Consider the following 19,631-nt stretch of genomic DNA (forward strand, 5'->3'; position numbering starts at 1 on the left):
AATACACCACGGCACTCTGGAGAAAGGTACAAGGTTGGAGAAGTAGTTCTTCAAATTAATCTGCCATCGTATAATTAAAAACTACCCGACGCAGTCCTATATTGATGTTGTTGTGAGCGGTGTTGCTGAGAAAATCAGCGACGTAAAACGCTGTGTGGGTCATAAAAAGGCACGTAAACGGTTACGTCATGACGCAAACAATGACGCAATAATTCACCTCTGAACCTAATTCACCTTTGAACCTGCATCTGTAACAATGAGTGGACCAAAGAAAATAAAAGTCAACATTGAGTGCCGAGTGTATAATGAGGAGTGGACAGCTACATCTTTTTTTACCTATCTGCTACTGGCCCGGCCCGTCTGTCAAATTTAAAACTAATAATGGCCCCCGAGCCAAAAAGTTTGCCCACCCCTGCCTTAAAGCATTGACACATGCCACATTAGAGGCCCAAAATACCAAAAGAACCCTAAAAATGGTGTCCTCTCTATAAGTGGGAGATATAGGCTACATGGCATTAAGTTACTTACGGAGCCAAGGTAAAGTAACATATTAGGTGAAGGATATGATTGCTGTGTCCTAAAACATTTTGTGAAATGTGTATAAAAGCAATGGAGAAAATGCTTTTTTTCAAAATGGCAGTGCTTGACACAAAATGTTTCTTTTGACACCTTCGTAGTGGAATGAGATCTAAAAAAGTGATCATCACGTTTCTGTTTTTCTGAAATTAGAATTCCCTGACCTCCGTATATTGTCTCGCTCAACCTGGCTCTATCTTTGCACAAGTTTCTTGTACTTGCTCCACCTGACAACCATTTTCATTGGTCAAACTCATTGCTGACAACTTTGACGTTTTTGGAAACTATGAAAGAGACTAAAGAGGACATTTTCATGTACTCTTTATTGAACAGCTTCTAGATAATCAAAATAATATGAGGTATAGGGAAGAGCACTGTGATGGGGAACATATTGTGATCAGAGTAAAATGGAGAACTCTGCATATACCGGCATCGTTAGTTCAGATCTGTTTCTCTGTGATCATTGGAAACAATATGAACAAAAGCCAGTCACCTTGGTCTTCCTCTGGCTGTTATTCGTTGGCTCTCATGCTTACACTTGTACAGTAGCATTAGCAGCCTCCCCTGCTGTTCATCACTGACCGAGCTGTAATTACACACGCATCCAGAGGAGACAAAAGGAAGCTCAGAAGAAGTCTGACCTTTTAGCCTTGTGTGTGAATGTGTGTGTTTGGTTACACCTGTGCAGCCTGCGTAGGAGTGCATCACGTGTGTGATAGAGATCAAGCAAGTACAAAACAATTGAAAAGAAGCTTGGTCTTCCTTTTGAGCTGCTATACTAAAAGTCCCCCGCCACCCACTCTCTCTTTCTCTCCTTCCCTCTTTCTTCCTCACTAAAAATCTTCCTCTCTTCCTGCTAACAAGACTCTTTTCCCATATACTCCCTCTTCTCTGTCTCTCTGTTATTGCTGCTGCATTTGATCTCTGAATCGAGGCTAACATCACTAAGATCGCTCTGATTTTGCCACTGATCAAAGCCAGAAAATAAGGGAATCGTGTAGGTGAAACAAGAGAAAGAAGGAAATATGCCTGATCTCGGCAAATGCAAGTGGAGACCTAAGCTCTTGAGCAGAAAAGTTAGGAGAATTAATTTGATTTGTCTCTAAAAAGAAATTAAAAAGGGACAAAAACTGTTTAAAAAAAGCCTAATTAGCTTATTTTTCAGCTGGCTCTCTGTGGAGATTTTAATTATGATTTGGCATCAGCTGCCGTTTATTGGATGAAATGGACGTTGCTGATCAAGGCTCTGTTGGAAGGTGTTGGAGATGGAGGGAGATACAAGCAATGCAGAAAATGAGGGAAAGAGGGAGAGAGAGATTGTGGTGCTGATCAAACACATTTTCATTCACACCATGCTCGGCTACACGCTGACAAGCCACACACACAAAGACCCCGGTTGGAAGCACAGCCTTTTTGCTTGTTTCAGGATTTGCACTTAAAAAGTCAAAAGCCACAACATTTTAATGAAAATTGGTTTTGCTGCTTTCTATTGTTAGTTTATGTAATTGGTCTAGCTTATGAATGCTCTTCCATTTTCATCTCCAAACACTGAATATCTGCTGGATGAATTATACACAGTAAGAACTTGGTCCTCGGTTTTCTGGTTTGTATGAAATAAATATGAGAAAAATAAATGGTGGACTCAGCATTAGGATGGATATAAAGTTTCATACATTTTTCAAAAAATACAGGTTTACTGTATGTTCCTGCGGATCGTCGTGGATAAGGGTGTTGTTGTTGGTTGCATAAAGCAAATGTGTACACCTTGTGGAGTCCTGAGCTGATTGGCTTGTACAACATCCAGAAGGGAATCAATACAAACAAAGGTCCAACCGTAATGTTCAGTTCTAAAAAATGAAACAATTGTGAATACCAGAAACTGCAGTTTCCCAAATGGTCACTTGAGGCTTACACAACAAGGATATATATATATATATATATATATATATATATATATATATATATATATATATATATATATATACCGCCACCCATTTTTGGATTAGCCTATACATATAACATTCATTCACAGAATAAAATAAACACGTTGACTACTATTAACACATGTGCATGTTCACTAACCTACACCTAAACATTAAGAAGAAAATGCAAAGAAATACAATGAAGTAGATGTGAAATGTAAAGGTTGCTGCTCATAGTGATGAACCCACAGAGAAGGATCAGGGAATGAAGCAGTCGCCATCAGCTCTATCAGGACTAAAGATAAATCCACTGTACACCATCTAACTACCAAACCATCAACAACATTGGATGAAATTAGATGGTTTAGAACAAAACAGAGATGTAATCATCAGGTGGAAAAAAAAGAGTTGCAAACTGTGAATGTAGTTTTGACAATAAATCATAGTTTATAGGGAACTGTTATGTCACTTTATTGGTACAAATATAAAATGTGCTGTTATTTCAAGTTAAGGAGTTACAAACTATTGAAAAGTAAGCTACATAATTCCATTGTACCCTCAAGGCTATCCATCAAAAATATTCAAAGTGATTCATATGATCCCTTAAGCAATATTAATTCACTTTTATTCAGTTGAGTAATGGTAAATAAACTCTTGAAAATGAGACCTTGTGTCTCAATGAGATTTTATAACCTTTATAAATAAAGGCTAAATAAAAAAAATATATTGTTGTAACCTAAAGGCATGGTAAACTCTTTGCAACCAATAAATCAGGCAATTTAATATCTGAATCCGGCTCCTGCTTCTTTTCAACAACCAAAAGCACAAGTCTTTACCAATACAAATCAGCGTTACACTAAATGTCTAGTTAAAGATTCCAGCTGCACGGGCAGAGCAGGGCAGATGTGGGTGACTCAGAGGTCTTTAGTAGAGAAGCAGCAGTGGCACATTGAGCCACATCAGACCATGGAAGAAATACAGAAAGGATGTTCACACATGCACGGATACACATGCACAGTAATCTGAGCAGCAGAGTATCATCAGCGTAACCACATCCTCTGCCTCAGTGTGGAGAGGAGGAACCTGACACGCATTCGCTCTGTATGAAAACTCCCTAGTCATCACTAAAATGGGAAGGAATATCAACATTTAATATGCACAAGGGGACTGCAAAGGTCATAGCAGGGGCCAAGGATGAAGGGAAAATCACACAAATTCTCGCAGGGGGAATGGACTTGAAGCTTGAATACTTATTAACAATCTTTTATGGTGCCAATTTACCTTTCTCTCCTCTTCCAAAGTACTTATTTTTTTCACACCATCCTATACATTCATTTTAATAGGCAAATGCAGTTGTGTTTTAACTTAACCACCAATATGTAATATTATACCTTTATGACAACCAATTACTAAAGATTCCCATGAAGCAATATGTGTATGCACTTATTTAGTGATTGGAATGTTTGTGCCCCGACAGTTTCAAAATGCAATTCACTCATACATTGCTGTCGTAGATATGTATGTTACACATGCATTTGTTAGGATTACATTATTTATGCATGATCAAAAACGAGCAAGTCGACAAGTTTGCCGACACAGCCAAACATCAAGCAAGTTCAGCAACGCAAGACATAGCAAGCCACCTAATCTAAAGCCTTTTCATATATATTTTTGACATTTTCAAGTACTCAAACATTACCAATGTCTCTATTCAAGTGTACAGTAGCAAGCAATGACAGGGGGCCAACGTACACAATATCCTGAAACCAAAGCAACTAAATGGAATGGAACCATCCTTAATTTTAGGCATAATAGCTTTTTTTTTAATCCTGCTGACAAACAGAAAAAAAGTGACCAAACACAAAACACTAGAAGGTCTAACCCTATCATTCAATGTTAACGAAAGGTGAAAACAATTTGTGTTTCCGCCCCATCATTTGGATCCTAACCAATAATTATTTGTTTCATGCTACACCCGTTCACCAATTTTCTTAAAAACCAGCCAGTAAAGCATTTTGGAGCACTTACAAACAAAAAATGTAACCTTTTTTTTCTTTTGTCCGAGAAAAAACCCACTTTTTGAAATCCCCTTGTGACTTGTCTGCCAGCTGGGTCCCTCACAATGTAACTTTTTCGCCTTTCTTTGATCAAAGTCAATGGCATAATGGGGGAGCAGAAGAGAGGGGTGGTAGAGGCTCAGTGGTCGTCCACCAATCAGAAGGTCTGTGACTTGATCCCTGTCCAGTCAAGATGCCGAAGTGTGCTAGGGGAAGATGACTTGACCAACAGTGTGTGAGTATATATGTCCCTGAGTGCACCTTGTACGGCAGCCTCTACCTGTGTATGAATGTGTGTGAATGCTGACTTGTTAGTGTAAAAGCACATAAAGGAGTCACAAGGGCTTGAAAAACGTTATATAAATATACAATTTCTACCTATACATTTGATTTTTAATATGAATGGTTGTTCAGATTTGAATTTTAAATCATTCAGGCTTTTAATAAAACACAGACAGACAGACAGAGATCAGCAGGTATGAAAACAGAGCAGTGCCACTCTGCATGCATTATACGACCACTAGAGCAATCAATCGGGCACAATAAGAGCAGCCTTTTATCAGGAAAATATCAAAGAATCAGATACCATTAAAACAGCCGATTGATGTCACTTATGAGCCGGCAGCGCGGCCTGTATCGGGGCCGATGCTGCCACCTGTGCGCGCCATGCAGCAGTGCGTCTGGAGATCCGCTGTAACGCGCTACCGCAGCCAGGGGGCGCACTCATGTCACTAACCCCCCTCTCTCTCCCCCTCTCTCTCTCCCTCTCTCTCCCGCTCTCTCTACCAGGGGATGCCGGAGTCAAACCGCAGCTCTCCTCTCATTCATGCTGTGCGCTGCTCTCCAGTGCGCACGGATCTGCAGAGCTGAGCTTCGGTACCGGTGCTGCTCTCTGACAAGTCCTCCGGGAATGGAAATGTCTTCTGTTGCATCTTTGACATCCTAAAATAATTTTCAAAATGCCAAGCAGGACGAACTCGAAGGGCGCTTTGAACAGTAAGTACAGCCAAACTTTTTGTGGTTGTTAATCATCTCTCTCCTCTCGTCTTGGAGCTTTTTTCACCCCCGCTACATCCGAAATGTTGGTGACATTCCTTGCCTTTTCCTACCCTTTCCCTTCCCTCCCCTCTCTTTCATCCCGTGTTCGTCTCTAACATGAACACACATGAAGCAGTTTTTGTTGCGGGAGAAATTCGGCTTTCTGTTGTGTCTGCGCTTCGGAACATCGCATGGCTCGCTTTGCGCACACACGCAGAAGCAGCCAGGCGCAAGAGGAGGTTGCGGGTGAACCATCTCCGGAATGATCCAACATCCCATCTTTTTTTTGGAGTTGTTGAAGGTGAAGGATTGTCTTACTTCACCGGCAAGGAACTGCAGATGTTGGATGCGAGGTGGCAAGATGAATAGGTTGATAGTGTGTGAGCTCCACGGGGGTGTTTTCTCTCCCACATGCTCGAGCTTTAATGTGTATTATAGGAATGTTGTTGCGATGGCATACTGTGATGCCAGTTTGGGATTTGCAGCTGTGGTGGTTTAATGTGAGGATTTTTGGCTGATAAATAGGATTATCCCAGTATGAATAGCATCGCTGCATCTGCGCCCAAGACTCGAATTGAACTTGAAACACACTCTTTGCGTTCACTGTGCGCGTGCATGATGTGCTCATATATAAATGTATGCATGCATGGGGGCTTTTATGCAGTAAGACCATTAGTGTGTGTACATGTGTGTACATGTACTGTATATAGCTGTGTGCGTAATTGTGCTTGCTTTATATGCGAAATATAAACGTTTGGATGCTTGTGTATGTTTTTGACCTGTTTGTGAGTGTGTGTGTGTGTGTGTGTGTGTGTGTGTGTGTGTGTGTGTGTGTGTGTGTGTGTGTGTGTGTGTGTGTGTGTGTGTGTGTGTGTGTGTGTGTGTGTGTGTGTGTGTGTGTGTGTGTGTGTGTGTGCATACATTTGCATGTTCCCTCACCCACCCACACGTAAACACACACATACAGCTTCATCATTTTGGAGTGACATCAACATGCTCTGACAGTTTTGTGTCACCTTATGCATTTTTGACTTAAAATGCGTAGGTGAGATGGGCTGATTCTGACTACGGGCACCAAGCCACCGGTTTGGCTGCCAAAGCAAATAGAACAAATATTCCCCAAAGGTTGTGTGTATGTGAGAGGCAGAAGAGAGAGTCTTCTCTTTGCATGTTCTGGATCTGCTCTCATCTCCCCCTCTCCCTTCTTATCTCTCTCCAGGGTGAACTTGTAAGGATGAGTGTGCGTGAGAGAGGGATGATGTGGGAGCTATGGAGGAGATGCAAAGAGATGTATGGGGGAAGAAAGACTTATCCCCCTCTCTCTTTGAGTGTCATGATGTGCCTGTGCTGGGTGGCGTTGATAAGACTGAAGCCCTGAACATCACCTCCACTTTGGGGCCGAGCGTGACATCCAATGTGACTGCATGCATGGTTCTAAAAGCAACATAACGACCGTGGAACATATCAGTCCCTGTTACACACTCCTGCACACACACACAGTGTTTTTAAGAGGTTTTAGCCCTGAAATGAGTCAGAATCAGCATGTGCTTTGAGCTGCCTGTAACCTAATTACCTCGTTTATTCTTGGAGTCCTTTATTATTAATTTGTTCTTAGAGGAGATGATCCTCTCTATGCTCCACCTTTCTATGTATTAGCATTCTGCGGGCGCCGTAACCGGAGTTCAGTCATTTCTAAAGGAAGTTCTTCCATGTCACCTCCCTAATGATAACAGTGTGGTCACATATTTAAAGTAACTATTATACTTTCTTGTAGTTGGAAAAATAATCTTCAATAGCTAAGACTATAATTTAGTTATATGAGCTCTAGTAATGTGTTTGTGGTAGTGATAGGGTTGATGTTTTATTGCAATTGTATGTGTTTTTTTCTGAAATGGAACCTGTGATATATCAATATCCGAAAGTTTACTGTCATTATTGACAAAAAGGCTGCCGGATCTTAGTTGTTTAGTCGAATAATCGGTCATTTTGGTCTTAGACCAAGACTTGCTGATTTGATTATTCTTTTCCTAATGCTGGTCAAAAACAGTATTCAAAGGCGAACTTTTGCATATTTCTTTTGGGAGAAAAAGAGTTTTGCAAGATGCTATTTCTCTTACTGTTGACTGAAATCGATTCCATTACATTATAAGGGAGATTGGCCTCTGTGGGCTCTGATTGGACACAACACCAACCGCTACAGCAAGTGTGTGTGTGTGTGTGTGTGTGTGTGTGTGTGTGTGTGTGTGTGTGTGTGTGTGTGTGTGTGTGTGTGTGTGTGTGTGTCTGTGTGTGTGTGTGTGTGTGCGTGCGTGCGTGTGGCTCAGCTGGGTGTGGGCCGTGGTGGCAGTGGCTAAGACCTGAGCTGAGGGCTGCAGACGGTCGGGGGGGAACCCTGCGGTCTGTCTGCGTCGAGCCGCTTCAAACCTCAAGTGCCTGTAATAAATAAACCCAGGAGGAGGGATGGCAAGAGAATAAGAATGAAGCAGATTGATTAAGCAGTATTTTGACTCATTCCACTTGTGAAACACCCAGAGAAGGTTGTGTTATCCTAACACGTCAATAAGAAGTGTAAGTGCATTTAGCTGGAGATTTTTATTCATAGTGCCTTCAGAATCTACATTTAAATGCTGTATGGGCGGCCCCAGCGGGAGCTGAAGCGCAGACCCAGCAGAGCTGCAGCCAGCTCCGTCTATTGAGCGGCTGACGACTATAGACTGCCAAGTAAGCTGATATTACATGGCAAAATACCAGTTTGAATCCCGCGTGCAACATTAATTGTTTGAACTGCTTTTTGAGTTACATTATCTGATTAGCTTCGACCAGCATGTAGATCAAATAACAGAGATGAGAGTAATCGGTTGAAACAGTCCTATATATTCTGTTGTAACAAAAAGGTGTGTGTCGGTTTTCCTGTTTTCCTCTTCTGACTATATCAATATGTCAGTCATTTCAGTAAGGAGAGATCATTCTTAAAATGAATCCAATATTTATTGGAAATGCAATGGTTTACAAATTTCCAGGAAGATGATAAATGGGACTGTACTTCCTTCGGATATGTGGGAGTGGAAAACCTCTCAGATTATGGGTTCTGAAAGTTAGAACGTCACAATGACATTTAAAGGAACACAAGTAATACAACAAATGGATAACACAGTTGAGACTTGAGGATGTTTGGATACAGTTTAGCCCATTCACTTCAGCTCATCAACAGTTTTCTTTGATTGTTTGTTCATAATGGAGGCACAAACAAAGTTTTTCTTCAAGAAATGCAAGTAACATGGAGTTAGTAATTGTTATACAGTGTTGGAAGGAAGTATTTCTTGTGAAGAGCAGCATCGAGCAAATGGTTTGAACGCAGGCAGAAAGATGAGTGTGTATCGGATAATTGAAGAGTCTTCACCTCATGTAGTCTGTAATTAACAGCCTATTCTTTCTTTTGTTATATTGTCGCCAACATGAGACAACAGATGAACCGTGTTCGTTTTTCCTCCTTTTTTTCTGATGAGTGACAAAATGTTTACAACTCCCAAATTCTGTCTGAACAGAAAAGACGGAGGAAAAGGATGAGAGAAATAGGATGAGAGCAAAAGAGAGCGCGGTGGAGGGAGAGCGATGGAGCGATGGAGCTTTTAAGTTCCCGGCACCTTTTGATGCAGCCTCCGCAGTGAAAGGCCAAGGCAGATCAAACGGGGCAGGCAGATTGAAATAGTTTCTCTTGTAAAGGGGACGAGACGCTCCGACTCTGCACAGATGTGACAGCTAACCGCCAGACGCAGGTGGCAGCCACTTTTACTCGGTGAATGATTGCAAACACTTGGCTTCCCGACTTGCAAGGAGCTTTGTGATTGTCGTTAGCATCCGCGTTTGGTATTTTTCAAGCGAGACCAACGTCTAGTGGTGGTAGGGGGAATTATTTCCTATCCTAGTGTGAGCAAGGATCATTCTGCCGTTGTTTTGTCAGCAATTAAAATAATTCCAGCAACCCATTTTCTTGTGCTGCTGCAGAACATACAGCTTGTGTTTGTTCTCCCAAATGGCCAATTTCTGCCTTATGTTCTGCGCTGTCTGAACAGTTGAGGCAGCAAAATAATCTGTGTGTGTAAGTGTGTGTGTATGTATAGCAGAACATACCCACATTACTGAACTTCTCTGCGTTTCCTGTCCCTCTGCAACATTAGCCGGATCCCAATAGTTCTCAGACGTGCAGACACACACATTCGGACATCCTCCCTTTACCCTCCATCTTTCCTTGTTTATATTTAGTTTGGGGCCAAGGTCAAATTTAGAGAGCTTCCTCCTTGTTATTTCCGTACATGGCTTTCAGATGCAGATCTCTTATCTTATCTGTAGTGGTGGTTAGACATTCCCAGGTCATGGGGAGGAGCAGGAGGGAAATGAAAAGGTGGACAGAGAGATCAAGGCATCTTACACTTTCAAATGTGGCCTTAAAGCTCCAGGAAGGGTTATACCATGAAAGAAGCCGAAGGAAACATTTTCAAAAACTGAATTCAAAGGGTTTCTGAGAGGACAGGGTTTCCACTTTCTTGTTCCTCTGAATTTCTCCCCCCGGGCGAGCCCATGCTAAACACTTTGAGGTGAAGCTTCTGGGGTAAAGTACGCTTGACACCAAAGGTATAAAAAAGGCAAAAGTTCTAACACAGCCCAGCTTTCTCTGGAGCCCTTGCTCAACAGCATTCATGAAGCAGTTTGAGGTTTGTCAACTGAAATAACATGGCTGACACTGGAAATTCGAGCAAATAAAGAGTTTGTAGAAATCGGTAGGGATGGAATCCACTTTCGCATTGCAGCACACATGGAAGAGATAGTAAACAAAGAAGGAAGAATGAGGGATTTCAGAGCTCAAAATCAGGGAGAGTAGGGATAACTAAGGCCTCTGAAGCTGAGCGGTGGGTTGAATTGGTCATATGTGCATTCTCAGTTATCTGGGCTTGCATTAGGGCTGAACGATATATCGTGTCATGGTGATAACCGCGATATGCGCATGCGCGATATTCACATCACAGGGACGTGAGATTTTATTAAAAAAAAATCAAAAAAATTCAGACGTGCAATATTAAGTAGGTAAATTAATTAAAACACGTCATGTTCCAATTATTTTGCTGCTTGCTACAAAAGGAAAATGTGTGCGGCTCTCATGTCAGGGGTACTTGAGTGAGTGACATGCAGGCTCTGCATGCACAGCAAACCACCAATCACAATCATTCTTGATCAGATCACAGCAGGCCCCGCCCCGCTAGTTTGCAGACCATCTAAACACCGGTAAAAAATGAGGGAGGCACAGGAGGACAATACCGGTGAGAATGAAGATTTACTTCCAAAAAGAAAATTAACATCTGCCATCTGGAACTATTTTGGATAGAAAAAGGTTCTTCTCTTCTTCATTCACAGATGAACCCCCTTATTTGAGGGTAACCAACATGCATTATCATGACATGTTAGATCATGACTTAAGGTATGAAGAGTCAACCAGTTAAGATCCAGACGTCCGTGACTAAAATCCTTCATCCGGTTAAATATAGTTAAAAAAAACGCAATATATATCGCAGGGAAAAAATATATATCGCAATGTCAGTTTTTTTAAATTTCGTGCAGCCCTAGCTTGCATACTGAAGAAGGGAAGAGAATACATGGGATGAAAGAGTAGGAAGAAATTGGAAATTGTACGGTCAAAAGGAAAGGCAATGACATATTCTGCATTTCTATCCAACTTTTGGACAATTTTGAGATAATCACCTGTTGCAAGAAGTTCAATGAAATTAAAGCAATGTTGGCCATACAACATGCAGTTTGAAGAGGAACAAATGCACAGTTTTCGGTTATTTTGAACCCCACCTTTAATCAAGTCGTAGAAACTCTTGAATTTCTTGGGAACCTAGCTAGTGATATATTTCCTCTGGCCTTTATTGCAAGAGGATGTAAGGAAAGAAAGCGACATAAACAAAGGAGAAAGCAACATCAAGAGAGTAAAGTCATGCGGAGAACGACTGAGGCGAGGTTTTGAAAAGTGAGAAATGGAAGAAAATGAGAGAGTAGGAAAAGGGAGCTGGACGCAGCGAGCCAAGGACAGTGAAGGTTCTCCTGACAATGTGACTCAGATGAATGGACTCAGAGAAGAGGGAGGGGATGGATGGAGGAAAAAACCACTGAGGTTCAGGTTGTGCAATTCAAATGATGGGCTTTCTGGAAGTGATTAAAGTTGTCAAGGAATGAGAGAAAAAGAAGCTGGGAAGAAAGGGGTGATGGGAACAGTGACTCGAATTGTGTTGTCTTTGCTGATTTTGATTTCTAGGCATTGACCTTTTTTTATTTCAATATCAGTCTCCTGTGTACCTCTTATATTTTCCTTGGAGACATATTCTTTGTGGACAATATGGGACATAATGGCGCCAAATTAAGCCAAATTATAGGCGTTTTCAAAGAAAAACTCAATGTCTGGCGCTGAAATTGCTGTAGTTTTTATAAAAGCTCTTCGAAGTGAACACTGTTTTTAGTATCCTGAGTCACAATTTCACTTCAGTGTGATGCTAAGCTGGGGTTTATTCAACTGTTCCGTTTCTCCCGCTGTGAAAAGTATGTACCAATCCAGAGTTCAGCCATCCCCCGCACTGTGGGGCCAAACAAAGCCTACCAGGAGTTCTGTATGATTTGTGTTTCATCATGCTGCAAACAGACCATTATCCAGCTGCTATAAGGTAAACGGACAGTGCCATCGATCTTGTGTTTTAAGCATTTATGAGAGGAACCCTGGCAGCTCCCAAAGGCCCTGCAGTGAGAGAAGGAACTGCGGTAAAATGACAGGACTGACAGTCAGCGCAGAAATGCTGAGTCAGTGAATACAATGACACTTCCCCGATCATCACACACACACACGCACACATGCACACACAAACGCACGCACGCACGCACGCACGCACGCACGCACGCACGCACGCACGCACGCACGCACGCACGCACGCACGCACGCACGCACGCACGCACACACACACACACACACACACACACACACACACACACACAGAGGCTTAGCTCATTTTGTTGAGTGCTTAGTCAATCACAAACCTGCGTGTGTGAGGGAGAGGTGACTGTGCTGTAAGGTTTTGTCGGTGTGTGTTTGAGAAATAGGATAAGAGAATGACGCGCCCTCTCATGTCTCTGGTGTAGCTTCCATGTTCAGCGTTTTGCTCAAGGACAAATTGGCAGTTTTTTTAAGCATCCTTACACAGTGTCCACAAGAGCCTAGATACATCGTTGGACTGATATCTTTGATTGTTCAACTGGTTCTGCTCCAATCTGTGCAACTGATGGTGATGTTTGCACTGATGGTGCAACTGATGATCAGGCTTCTAGTGCAGAGTTGTCCAACATCTCTAGTGGATATTCTTCTTGTTCTACACAGTAGGAAGAAGGGGGAAGTGTACAGGTGTCTTACTCCGGTTATCAACCTATATTTTGTGGTGTGTATGGACTTCTCTCTCTCTAAAACATGGAACTTCCTCCACTCAGTTTAAACCTCCAAGAGCAAGGTGCTGCCAATCCAGCCCCTTCTTCCTTTGTCTTGGTATGCCAGCTTTCTTTTCCTCTGCTTTCTGTCTGTAAGAAGGATGCGGATGATAAGACACGGAAACGGTGTAGTGTCGGTAGTAAATGCTTCCACTCCTCCATAACAAAGTGAACCGTGGGGTCATTCAAAACCTGTCAGAATCCATTTAAGGCACCTTGAGGTCTCCTGTTTGAAAGTGCAGGTGCTCGGGAATACCCTTGGCTGTTTGAATTGCCCCGCGTATCGCAACCTTCATAGGGTGGTGATGCATGGGAAACCATTTTAAGGCAATGCAGACGGGCAATTTAGCTTTTAACAGACGCTTGGGGTTGCAAATATACCAAAATTGGAGAGAAAGTGTTGAGACTTGTGGGAGCGGCAGTGACACAACCACGGGAGAAGCTTTTGTCTAGTGAGATGAATTTACTCAATAACCTCTGCCTAATGGGGCTGTCTATTATTTCCTGTTTCTATCTCTATTCCTCTCTTTCTCCTGAACCTAGATATTGAGTCCTATTATTTTTGTTTTGTCCTCGTTTCTTGATTCTCTCTCTGCCTAGCTTTCTCTTTGTGATTCAGGATATTAAAAAAGCTTTATTCAAACTCCCATACATTCTGTGTATTTTAATTAAAATATTATTTTAAAAAATCAGTTATTTCATGATTTTCATCATGTGGCAGCAGCTGCTTTTCTCTACTTTTCCATTCATTTGGACCTGCATTAAGATTAAAGGGCATGTTAGAGCATAACATAATGTGCTGTAGTTTGGCATCCTCTCCCACACAAATATAATACTGTTATGTAGAGTTATCCGTGTTGCAGGTGGTAGTAAACGAGCTGCAATAACTCTGACTTGTAAACCCATCCAATAAAATGCAATAAATTGCAATGTGTATTGTTGTCTCACAGTTTGTTTGTGAGTTAGCTACATGGGGGACAATGACGGTCCATCAGCCAGTTCACTAATTAGTCCTGACTGAAATATCTCAGGAACCTTTAGATGGATTGCAATGGAGTTTGTAGTGTACATACATTCATGGTCCCCATATGATGAGCCTTAATGACTTTGATTGACCCGGCAGCCCCCTGAGTTTTTCTCCATGAAGCACCATGATCGAGTCTGACTTTCATGTTGTCAAACACTTTGCTTGACCTTTGCCTATCAGCCAAAGCCAGCATGCTAACATGCTGAACCAATCTAGTTGACATCATACCTCCCAAACATCAGCATGTTAATCCTGTCATTATGAGCTTGTTAGTAATCTGAAGGTAGCATTTAATTTAAAGCGCCGTCAGATATGTAGCCTAACTAGCACGCCGTATACACTAAGTCTTGTTTATAATTGTCCCAGTCTCATGGGTGGTCTTGACCTTATGGTCTCAACCGAGCAGATGCTTTATTTTTCAGAAACTGGTCTGCCTTGACTGGAACCAGTTCAAATCTTCCTAGCTAGCTAGAAGACTTTTCAATTGCAGGTGACAGTTTGACTAAACCCCTGCGATGATGTCCTACACTCAACATGCATTAATGCTGCAAGAAATCATCAGTGGTATCTCGCTGGTGCATCATAGATACATTATCTTGACTATGATTGGCTGTTCTGTGTGTCTTCAATCAGCCAACATCAGAACAGGAAATGTAAAGATACAGCATCTACTGTGTTCCTACCATTCAACTCCTTATGATTACACTCCCTCTTCCATTCATTCCCTTTATCTGTTCCATCAGCGTCGTTGCAGTCAGTGTAAGACTGTTTGTCCCCCCCCTCTCTGTCTGACTGTTGGTTTTAGAGATCTCTGCAGACTGACTAGAGGAGGCTTTGCTGCAGGCAGCTCTTCTCCCTAATGAGAGAAACTGAGCCATTCGCTGCATGCATACACATCTTCTGTCCATGGTTGTGTGTGTTCATAGCAGCGCGTGCCTGCGTGTATGCAGCAGTGGAGTATTTTAGTGTTTATGCATGTGGTTTTGGGAAATTGGTTGTGTGAAATATTATGTGTGTGTTTTGAGTCGGTGTGTAGCTATGGGGTTTGTTTTTGAGCGTTTATATTCGTGTGTGGGTTTCATGCCTCGCCTCTCCACACATAGTTTCGAATTCTTTCCTATTGTGAAACCGAGGAAACTGAACCGTTTATGTGGATGTTGAACACAACATTTCATTTTCCCACTGTGTGCTGATGTAGTTGACTGGCTTCCCTGTGTACCCCTGGAGGCATGTTTCTTCTCCTGTGAAGCTTTTTTGTAAACGCAGCCCATGCACACCTGCACCTGTGTGAGTTTGACATGCTGGAATAAGTCCTAATATACACTAAGTTTCTTATGCTCATCAGATGCAGGGAGTTTAGTCAAGTCTGCCTTTTTTTTATTTAACTAATACACTTTTCCTCCAACTACACTATTTATATGTTGTATATTTGAATATTTCTTTATAATTGATAAACTATTATTTGAGAATTATGAATAATGTCCACCAGAAACCAAGATGACATTTTCAGTTTTTCACAGCCCAAAATCCAAATATATTTACTTGTCAAGACAAATGATGAAATGTACCCAAAAATACATTTTAGATTGATATCAAATTATAATCAGATCAGCGAATCTTCAGATTTGACATCTGAAACTATTGTTTGTTTATCAAAATAGTTGATGATTATTCCAGTTGACAGATTGATTAATTTACTTGTTTCTAGCTTGTTTCAGCATCATAATCAAAGCAATATGTTTTGAAATGAGTTTCCTTTTTCTTCACATAATTATGGAAAGCAGAAAGACTACAGTACATACAGTATTAGGTGATGGCCATGGTTCACGTTGTATTTTTCCAATGACACAATTATTCATTAAAGAATGCACCTATCGAAATGTTTCCATTGTAAATGATGCCAAGTTAAATTCCAGCTCCTTCATCTGAGGCTGTGCTGAGTCTGCTTTATGTTGACCTATGGTCACATTACAATTGAAACACACAGGAACATCTTGGTAGCGCTCACTCACAGTTGATTCTGACAGTGCTGCTGGCTTCTGAGGGTGATATTTACTTAAACACATGCATCATGTTTCAGCAGCCCATCTGCACTTGATCTGGAGTGTTATTCAGGTGGCCAGTGTTTGCTTTGTTATAGAGTCTGAGGTCAGCACTGTGATACTTGAAAGGCATGACACTCTTAATACAATATATTTTCTAATATTTGTTATATTTCACAAAAACATGGAATATAAACATTTAATGATAAGGTACTTTATGTCTGACTTAAGATAATTTATGGGTAGTAAACCATACCAGCACTAGCATTAATTTAATATAGTGAAAACAATTTATCGGTTCACAGGAAAATAACTAGAAAATAATGTGCAAGGGCATTTTTGTTGTCCTTGTGTTCATATTTGGGGGTTATGACCCTTGGTTGGACAAAATATGAAGAAGAAATGTCGCTTATGGTTCTAGAAAATCTCTGAATTTGTATGTCATTTAATAGACCAAATGATAACTTCATTAATTTAGGAAACACTGTGGTTTACGCCCTTAGCTACATATTTATATTTTTGAACAGTAAATGTAATTGAAACAAGCCAGAAAGGGAAGCTGTAGCATGATTTGCAGCATTAATCAAAGACATTACTGTCTATTCAGTGATTGTACATGAAGCACCGTGTATTGTGTGACTGTGTTGTACATCAATGTCTTCTTGTGTGTGTTTGTTTTATCCATGTCACTGTGTGTGATGAGTGTATTCCGCTCATGTCTGATGTTTTTCCACAGCCGCAGAGGGATTACTCTTGGGGCTACAGAGACGGGGAATAAAAAGCATGAAAGAGTGTGAATTGACCATAAAGCTCCGCCACTCTGAAGGGATTAGAAGGGGTTAAACTGCAGGGCGCGATAAAGACTGGCATTTCTGTCACACACTCAGACTGCTGCTGCTGTGTGTGCGAGTGCATGTGTGTGCATGAGAGAGAAAGATGTACAGCTTCTGTGACCTAAAGGGACCCACATCAAGATTCAAGATGGTGTGTGTGTGTGCGTGTGTGTGTATGTGTGTGTGTGTGTGTGTGTGTGTGTGTGTGTGTGTGTGTGTGTGTGTGTGTGTGTGTGTGTGTGTGTGTGTGTGTGTGTGTGTGTGTGTGTGTGTGTGTGTGTGTGTGTGTGTGTGTGTGTGTGTGTGTGTGTGTGTGTGTGACCTATAACTACCATGGGGCAACCAGGCAGTTCCAGAGCTGAGCAGCAGGGGATTACTGATGGGTTTTTCTCTGCATGATGATGCTCACAACTGGAGGAAAGAAAAATGTTGCATGGAGAGAAATACAGAGTAGACTGAGTGTGTGTGAGGAATTGCTGCTTTTGGTGCTGTTTAAGAGTGACTTAGTGGCTATACTTGGGTTGTAACAAACTGCAGGAATACAGGGAAGTATTATGTTTCAGAAGAAAACTGAATATTATCATAAATGTAAGGCTTTGAGATCTTGTGTTTATTGTTGGAGGAAGCTAACTGACTAACACTGGCAGGAACATGGATTGTTAATAGAAGCAGAGAAGTTGATGAGAAAAGATGGATATTTTCTCTTGACACCGACGTGTCTGAATCCAAGTGCGTTTATAACATCCCTAATGATCATCAATTTACCTCAGTTGCCCGGATGATGCAATGGTACTATTGCTTTATATTCTCATCATCAGTTGTATTTGTTTCCAAGTACATTTTCGCATCATTTTCGCAGATGGCTGTATACATTATGATTCCCATGTGCCTCGGCTGCTATTGCTGTGAAGAAGAAGCCAGTCGGAGGTAGAACATCCAAAACGCTTCACTATTGCAATTTGGAACAGAACTTCACATCACAGTTACCAAATGCATCCAAAAGTAATGATGGCCTGCAGAGTTTTTGACCGCTACCAGCATTCCTGTTTTGTTTGTATCTGTGTGGAAGCATTGGGCCAATACAATTGCCATTCCTGCCAGCGATTCACACTATTCCACGCGGTTAAATGGCAGTAACATGTGGGGGAGCATTACATTGTGCCCGCTAAGACAGCGAAGAGGGCGCCTGCAAGCTAGCAAACAATTGCACAATATTAACAATGAGAAAATCAACTTTGCAAATGTTTTATGTCTAAAGAAATGCATTTAACCTGTTTAGAATGCATTGCCATTTACTACAAAGCATTCAAGAAACTGAATCAAAACCAGCTTTATTTCTTTTTCAAAGTATAACATGACAAAATTCCCTATATCTGAATGTCAGGGAATGTGAAAATAAATGATAAACTGAACCGAAAACATGAAAAGGGTAATTACATGATCAATAGCCCTTGTTTCTGACTTCAAGGCCACGTGCATTGATTAGTTTTATCCGAAAATCATTCAATGAGGTATCTTAACAAGCAGTAACAAGCAGCTTGCAGCATTTTGCAGCTCTGATTCTTTCTACCAGCCCGCTGTTGCTTTCTTTCTGCTCCCCTCCGTCCCTCCAGTTTCTGGCAGCACTGTCTGATGTTCTGGGAATGATTACGGTACTAGACAGACCAATCAGATAAGCCTGCTGCAGCGACTGCAGAGGGCCATGGCTGAGGGTGAGAGGTCGCATTCCATCCCCTCTGATTAGATCCACCCTTCACACTGTTGCACTGTAAACTGCCACAGCTGTGTGAGTGCACGTGAATTCAAATCAGGGCCTCAGCATTCGATTATAATCATCGTTTCCAGAAAACGTTCGGGTCGTGTCGTAAAGAGTCATTGACTGTCTTGTGCATATTACATCATAAGTGTACAGCGGGAAACATTGCTGCATACAAGAATGAGATATGTTGTCTGGCATTATGAAGGGGACTCACCAGAAACTAGAGACTGGCTCATCAAGTAGATTAAGAAGCACACAACAGAGCCTTTATCACCAATCAGATCTGCTTTAATCGCTGATGTCACACTGACTCGTCTACAAATCTGCCTTTTGTTGAAGTCCGGAGATTTGGAAGTAGTTTTATTTGCAGCTGTTGTTCTGAAATCCATGTCATACGGCCAAATTCAACCAAACCGAGCTGTGCCAGGCTAAGCTCGCACATGGCTAATGGAGCCATGGATTTTTATGGGTTTGTCCTGGTTCAGTGTTCTTTGGCACTTTGCTCTACACTTGGAGTCCCAGCGCATTTTTTCCACATTTTGCAGGCCGGAAAAATAGGCAAAGGGGCCAGAGCACTCACACACAAAGACACACATTTCCATTCGAGCCTGTGCCCTAGGTTCCCCTCTTTGCTTGCACTTGTGCACATGTTAATGCATGGATGTCTTCTGCAAACATCATGCTTTTCCCTACACACATTTCAGTCACAGTCTGCAGTGCAATCAGATACCATCGGTTCCAGGCATCTAGGAGTTTGACATGCGTGTGTTCATTACATGTATGTGTGCTGATGCCTTGTTTACGGGAAACGTGTGCCTGCTGGCGAAAGACTACGTCACCTACAATGAAACGGCGA

General features: G+C 41.7%; 1 protein-coding gene across 1 annotated transcript in view; it reads left to right on the forward strand.

Annotated features, from left to right (window-relative positions):
* Window positions 1–4,671: 4,671 nt before the first annotated feature.
* LOC307034774 (plexin-A1-like) overlaps window positions 4,672–19,631 on the forward strand; it is a gene marked incomplete at its 3' end in the record, with an annotated part of 288,778 nt that continues 273,818 nt past the window's right edge. The window contains exons 1-2 of the mRNA XM_079673657.1: window positions 4,672–4,790; window positions 5,345–5,894. The remainder of the gene's footprint in view (window positions 4,791–5,344; window positions 5,895–19,631) is intronic.

The sequence above is a fragment of the Notothenia rossii genome, assembly GCF_949606895.1.
Source record: "Notothenia rossii genome assembly, chromosome: 4".
Lineage (NCBI taxonomy): Eukaryota > Metazoa > Chordata > Actinopteri > Perciformes > Nototheniidae > Notothenia > Notothenia rossii.